Source organism: Triticum dicoccoides, chromosome 5B (genome assembly GCF_002162155.2).
Source record: "Triticum dicoccoides isolate Atlit2015 ecotype Zavitan chromosome 5B, WEW_v2.0, whole genome shotgun sequence".
NCBI classification, from domain to species: domain Eukaryota; kingdom Viridiplantae; phylum Streptophyta; class Magnoliopsida; order Poales; family Poaceae; genus Triticum; species Triticum dicoccoides.
Window position 1 is genome coordinate 496764136 of NC_041389.1, and position 7937 is coordinate 496772072.

Genomic DNA, 7937 nt, shown 5'->3' on the forward strand with positions numbered 1-7937 from the left:
CCGGTGGGTCATTGGCGGCGGTGGAGTGGGGGAGGGTGCGGGGGGTTGGCGGCGGCGGCCGGTGGAGCGGGGGAGATGGTGCTGGGGGTGCTCGGCGGCGAGGGGGACCGGATATGGCGAGGTGGGATAGCAATCGACATAGAGGAGGATCGAGATCAAGTGTCCATGAAATTTAAAAACATTCATGAGTTCAAAAAGTGCCCATGAAATACAATCGAGAAATGAAGGCTACGATTTAAATACAATCGATCTTAGCTAGCTATCTGTTCACATTCTTCTTGCCCTTCTTTTTTGCAAATGGAGTTCTTTTGTGGAACGGACGTCCTTTAGGTAGGGTGGTCCTGCTTCTTCTTGTGGTGTATGCTGCTACTTCATCGTCGTCGTCATGTTCGATCTTCGGGTCACTGTACTTGTCGAAGTCTTGCTCATTGTCTACTCCATCCATTCCGATGATCTTCCTTTTGCCTCTCCTCACGACAACGCCGTGGCCGTGCGCCATTAGTAGTTTTGCAAAAAAGTTAAAAAAAATATATACTAATGGCGCACCGTGGCATAGTGCGCCATTACTAGTTTAAACTAGTAATGGCGCACTATGCCAAGGTGTGCCATTAGTAGTTTGGCAAAAAAAGGAATAAAAACATATTAGTGGCGCACTCTGTGGCTGGTGCGCCAATACTAGTTAGAACTACTAATGGCGCACTTCGCCTGGATGCGCCATTAGTATGTTTGGAAAAATGAAAAAAAATTGTTACTAGTGGCGCACCTTATTCCTGGTGCGCCATTAGTGTCTTCCACACTAATGGCGCATCACCTGATGGTGCGTCATTAGTATATAGTAGTGGCGCACCTCTTCTCTGGTGCGCCATTAGTGTCAATTTCATCTATAGCCCTTTTCCTAGTAGTGCAAGTTGCCAACGGAGATCACGAGACGGATCCTGCATTATTGCATCTGGTGCGCGATGTAAGGGCACTAGAGGAACTGTTCGATCAAATCACCCTTGATCTGATCGCACCTCGAGGGGAACTGGTTCGCCGAACCCCGACAAGAAGAGAAGAAGAGCCCGAAGACGACAATCCAATCGTGCTGTTCGGACAACCGATCGAGTCCTTGAGGTCTGCCCCAGCCATCAACCAAGGTGCTTTGGTGTCCCCAGAAGTGCTTTGTCTCCTTTTGGGAACGCGCTCCAACGGGATTGTGGCCAACAACCCCCGCGATGGTCATCATCGCTACCCCGACCCTGCAGCCCCTCAACCCCCTCCAGCTAACCCCGACGGTGAAACTCGTGGAGAACCCTCGGCGTCCATAAGGCATGCCCGCTTAGATATAAACGAGGTAGACTAAGTCACTCGAGTAGTACTGAGTCTTAGTATGCCCACGCCCAGTAATTGTGTGATCCTGTATCGCCATAATTAAATGTTGTTTGCTTGTGTGCCCTTACTTTAAATAGTAGCCAGGCATAAGTATGTGGGTGTACGATTGCATTTTTAATTTCGGGCGTAGCTACCAAAAACCACCCTGACAACACCCACAGTAAATGCGTCGCTTTTGTGAGATATATGTATCTGTGGCATTGACCCCGATCCCATAGAGCAGAACCGACAAACTAGTTACCCCTCACCGCGGTAAGTAACCCAGCCCAGTTGCTATATAAGAGGCCACCTCGTGACCTTGCCAAGTATCCCTCACCTTGGGCACAACCCTCACAACAATTCCATTCCCATGCCGAGCCCTAGTATTTATCTGAGAACCCCAGATGCAACTCCAGGTAGTTTTGTTAAAATATTGTGGGACTTTACCTACAGTACCATGAGCACTACCCATCCACCCTAGTACGAGTTGCTCAAATCGAGGATCACACCATCCACCTCGAAATATTGGGCAGTAGTGCACATCCCTCCTGCAAACCCAAACCAAAACCCAATGGAAGTCTCCTTCGTGGGGAAATCTATGTCGACTCCGCAGATGGCCATAGAAGCTGCTGCGTGCGAAGCACTTGCTTGCCTTTGATTCGCGGTACCCTATGCCAGCGATCGAGGGTATTATTATTTCCCGAGTCGTGCAGTACCCGGAGAAGTAACCTCCTTTCTCGGTGGACGAATTGAGAGAGACCCATTACTGGCCAACCTTGCCCAGTATGTCATCGCGCAAGAGCGCCTGACCCAACGGGTAATGGGTTATCTCCAGAGCCTCGCTGATTTAAATCCTCAGATCGCCATCGGCAGACCGCTGAGGCCCGACCAGGAGAGACGCGTTCATCGACTAGTCAATACGCTTACCCCGATAGAAGAAGAGTGTGCCCCAGTACCAGAGATGTTTTCTCGGGACCCTATCCATTTGCCGTTTTCATTGTAAACGTCATAGCTATTTTTATTTATGTATTGCAGCTTATGCGTTGTACCCTAATTTTGTACTATGAGTAAACGGTTTGGTTTCAGCTAATAGGAGCAAAATTTTCAAAACAACCATTAGCAAATCTTGAGGACGAGATTTTTCTTAAGGGGGTAGTGTTGTAACACCCCAGAAATTTAAAACATGATTTGTTTATTAAAATTTTGCCAGGAAATTAAATCTTTCATTTTCTGGATCTTTCCTTGATTTCAGAACCATTCCTTTCTTTGATATTATGGAGTTTTTACCCCAAGTGAAAACTTTCCAAATATATTATTGGACTTGTTTACCCTCTCAAGAAAAACATTTCCTATATCAGTGGATTTATTTGCATAATGATTTTCCGTGAGCTTTATTCATGTGATATTTTGAGCTCTACCCCAAGTTTTCAAATCTGGTCCAGTTTGTGGAATTGCACTACAACCTATTTAAATATTTCTTTAAAGCTTCCACCAAAATTATGGGATGTTAGTAGTACTATATAATTCAACTTTATGCAAAAACCCATTGATGTTCTTTGAAAAATTTGAGTAAATCAACCTCATCTTCATTATAGTCCAGTTTGGTGATCTGTACTGCAACCATATTTTAACTTGCCCTTTGACCCATGATTCTTTCTCCTACTTATAGACCACCCTGCAAAACCCCTAAGTCCAGGAGAGTGGACCCATTGGAGTATGTTTGGTCCATGCAATGCTGCCCTTTTCTTTCTGTCCAGAATTAGTTTTCTCACAAACTTGCACTAACAAGTTTTTGTTTTGGACAAACTAACCTTGCCACCCTCTGTATCATCTAAAGAGACACTGATTTGGAGATTTTGGCCACCCCAAGAGTTGCCTAGATTGCTTTGGCATTCTGTCAAGCACCTTGAATGCATGGCCAGTTTTTGCATGATTTTGAGTTTGTATTATAAGCTTGATCCACTGACCAAATCACCTTGTCCACTAAACTCCTAGATGCCTCTAACCTAGACCTGCTAATTGCCAGCCTCACCCAAGCTCTCTAACGCATGTTGGCATTTCGTCAAGCGCCTGGCATGCACGCTCTGGGCGCGGCCAGAGCGCGCATTTTGCACGTGTGTGCGCACGAGTCGCCGCATCCCGCTGCCGCCTACCCGCGCCCGTTCTGGCCCTTCCCCACTCCCAGCCGTCGCGCCCCGACCCCTCCCTCACCGCAGAGCCGCCCTGGCCCCTCCTGGCGCACCACAGCACCACCACCGCAAGCTGCCACCACCGATCCGCCAGCTCTGCCATGGACGGCGCCTCCCAAGCCACTCCAGCCCGCCAGCTGTCCTCTGGAACAGCTCGAGCTCATCCATGAGCCTGTCCGCTAGCGCTCGTTGCCGCCATGATGCCCTGAAAGCTACAGCGAGGCGGTTCGCCGAGCTTATCTCCGGCCCCTGCAGAACCGACCAAGTCACGCTATAAGTGGGAGCCCCTGAACTAATCCAAGCACTCAAGCGACCTCAGGCCACCCCCATAGAGCCCCCACAGCCAGTAATCGTCGGAGGGAAGCCGTCTTCCTCGTCACCGGCCGGTTCGGCCGCCGCGACACTCCAGCTCCGTTCGTCGCGAGCAGGCCCTCTCCCACCCTTCCAGCACCACCATCCTCCTCCCCTGAACCTTGCGGAGCCACCCCGCCTCTCAAACGCGACCAAGAACCACCGTGGCCCCAACCCCCAAATCCTCCCAAAGCCACCTCCGCCGCGAAGCTCGCCGCCGGCGACCCCCTTCACCCCCACGAACCTAGCGAGCACGGCGGGGACCGCCCTGTACTGGCAGATCCATCCCCGCCCTCAGAACCCCGCGGGGAGCCGCCGTTCGCCAACGGCAATCACCGGAGTCCCGCCACTGCTCGTCCAGAGAGAAGAAAGAGGCGCGGTCGACTGGTCAAACCTGACCAGTGGGCCCAAGGGACCCACTATCAGTGACCCCGAGCCGGCCTGCATGGTTTAAGTGAAAGTGTAAAAACCCAGAGTACGTCTTCTCTGCCCCGAAAACGTATTCTTAATCGAACCGTTTTTTTTGTTTTATTTAAAAACAGAGTTTTGACTGAACTTTGACTAGCTATAACTTTTAAAATATAAGTCCAATTGATTCGATTCCTTTTCTGTTGTTTCTCAAATTTGGTCTAGTTTATTTTCATATTTATTTGAAAATTTTCCAAACAACTTTTTTGTACTATTTTGAAACTATGTGTTAATTCAAAATTTTCTTAAATAGGATTTTTGAAGAAGAAGGCAAGTTTAAAAAAGTGCACCCATTTGCATACTTTTGAAGGCAAGCATTTTGAACCCTGGCATAATATTGTCTTGTGTTGTTGATACGGTTGCAACCCCACCTTGTCTCGGAGATTTCTTTATTTTATGCGATGATACGATCATACTCATAAGTGCATATTGATGATTCCATGCTGTTGGTATTTGATATGTTTGTGATAGCAATCACCCTCATATGCCTCTCAAGCCCACCGGGAGGGATTCGGGAAAGTCTCTGTCTTGGGTAGACACGAGCTTGTCCCTAACCCTTCATCGAGACGGTTATGTCCGGTGGGGCATGGGGAGGTATGATGAGTGGTGGTTCTGTCTGATGGATGTGAAATATAATTCTTGAGCTAACCATGCAGGAAATGCTGTAACCTCCTAAGTCGACCATAGATCGAGTCTTGTACCAGTAACCCCCATACTTCTTTCGTACTACCATTTGTCCCTGCCACAGGTAGGGTACAGTTCAGTAAATTGGCAACCCCTGTCCTAGCACACACCGTACAGAGGGGCCATGGTGGAAGATACCGGCTGCATCTGGTAGGCATGCCACTTGGTCCGGGGGCATGGGTGTTTCCGGTTGGGACCAAGAGGGGGCACCCCTTAGAGCATGCGATATAAGTTTGATCCCATGCTAAACGAGGTTGTAGCCTCCCCACTTAGAGTTTCGCTTGACGGGTATCGTGGGCGATTCCAGACACCGGTAAGTTAGGCTGGTGTGTGCGGTCAGGTGTGTTTTCGAATGAAAGACCATAGACGGAATTAGTCCCGATGGACTAAAGGAATCCATTGCTAGTGGGTAAAGAGTACACCGTCTCCAGAGATTATATCTATTCGAACAACCATGTCCATGGTTAAGGACTATGGTCTGGTATGGGTCAAGTGTTGGTCTTAGTGTCGGTCTTCGGAGGAAAAACTGCTAAACCAGAACATGGATCGTGACTTGTGATGCATGATGATTATGATTACTATTACTATGGACTAACCATTTACATTATTTGAATTATTGAGTATCCCTGGGACGGTTCTACCTCCTAGATACTCATGGTGATCATACCTTATAAGGCCTTTACGTGGTGTCACTCCGACGCCCGACTGTGGCATGCTTGTTATTTATTTACCTTATGAGCCCTTCATGTGGTGTCGCACAGATGCCCGACTGTAGCATGCTTGTTATTTATTTACCTCATAAGCCCTTTATGTGGTGTCGCTCAGACGCCCGACTGTGGCATGCTTGTTATTTATTTACCTTATAAGCCCTTTATGTGGTGTCGCATAGACGCCCGACTGTGGCATGCTTGTTATTTAAACTAGTTGCTTGTTATTTAAACTACTTATAAGCCCTTTCTGTGGTGTCGCTCAGACGCCCGACTGAGGCATGCCTTATATTATTGTCCTTTCGGGGTGTCGCTTCAGACATCCAATCGGTGCATTCTATTCCTACCTGCTGATTGCATATTCACGTTTTATATGAACAATCTGTTTGTATGCATCATGGATTTTTATTTCGTGACTGACGTTGTGATCATAGAATATTTTGGAGCATGATCAACTTTTGTTATATTATACCCGTGTTCATAATGTTTGCGAGTACGTTCAAAGTACTCACTGACTTGTCCCTGGCTATTGTCTTGGCCAGATTTCTTGTGTGGAGAGGAGCGTTGCGATGACAGCCCCGGAACTTACGCAATGGTGATAGCAGCCTCATGAAGATAGGATTTATCCTGGTCAGTTGTTCCTGTGGGAAACGGAGTCCCATAGACACTGAAGAACCTCAAACCTCTTCCACCATCAACCACTAGAAACCATTTGTTGTACTCATAGGCCAGAATGGTCTTGTACTACATATTTTGTATTTTGCTTGGAATTTCTGTATCAAGTTGGTGCCTCATCAGCTAACAGTAATCCTGGGGCTAGTGAGCATAGGGACCATTTTGGGAAATTGATACCCCGAAAATCCGGTCCTGACACGTGGACTGTACGTGGAGAGGCTGACAGTTGGGTTCACTGCCGCAGCAAGGAAGTGCCTCCTTATTACGCGCAAAATAATTATTCCTCCACCTAGCAGCGGGGACCCACCAAACAGGCCATCGTATTTCACAAAAAAAACATTTTCCCCTGGCTGGTGGGACCCACCATCTACATCGCACGCAAGGAAGTGCGTCTGGGCAAAAAAAACACGGTTCGCCCCCCTGACTGTTGGGACCCACCAGCTACATCTTCGCTGGCAAGGAAGTGCGTGACAGTCAGGACCCACCTGGTCGAAGCGTACGTAGCATTCTCATTCTGGTCGCGAACGTGTACGTACATACTGGTCAATGTAGAGGCGCACACATGTCGTAGTAGAGGCGCGCCCGTAGCATGTACACGTACGTACAGCGGCCAGTGTGCAAGAAAGAAAATACGGCCATGTACGTACATACGGGCAGGGTTTCGAACGCCTACTCACACATACGTACGGCCAGGGCTCGTGTACATGGGTGGGTCAGAATGGAGAAACAGCGTCGTCGTCGTGTTCATGGGGAGCCAACCGGCTGGGTCGGAATAGAATGCATCATCATGTTCATCGGGAGGGCTTGGACGGAATAGCCGATGGAAACGAGGCCTGGCGTACCACAGAACGGAGGAAACGGTCTTGTGTTCGACCAACCACGTTCGAAACGGGATCCTGTTCATCGGGAGGGGTCTGGCGTACCGCAAAACGGAGGAAACGGACCACCTACGGTCGAAACGGGGGTCCTGTTGATCGGGAGGGTTGTGGCGTACCACAAAACGGAGGAAATGGACTTGTGTTGGAGCGCTACGGTCGAAGCGGGGGTCCTGTTCATCAGGAGGGGTGTGGCATACCGCAAAACGGGACTCCACGGGATACTGTTCATCTCCACCGTCAACCCCCTCCAGTCTCCACGGGCTATTGTGCATCCACCGTCGACCTCCTCCAACCTCCACCTGCAACTGTTCATCCACAGTCTCCTATTCATCCAGCCTCCACCGCGTGCTACTCCACCGGCTACTGTTCAACCAGCCCTCTCCAGGGGCTCCTATTCAACCACCCGTCCACGGGCTACTGTTCATCCTGCCCTCCACCGTCTACTGTTCATCCTGCCCTCCACGGGGTGGTCCTGTTCATCCAGCCCTCCACGGGGTCTTGTTCATCCCGCCCCAACCGGCTCGATCGATCGGGGTACTGTTCATCCAGAGGCAACACCACGGGGTCCTGTTCATCCACCCCCACCGGGAACTGTTCATCCACCCCCCCCCCCACAATGCTCACTGTTCATCCAG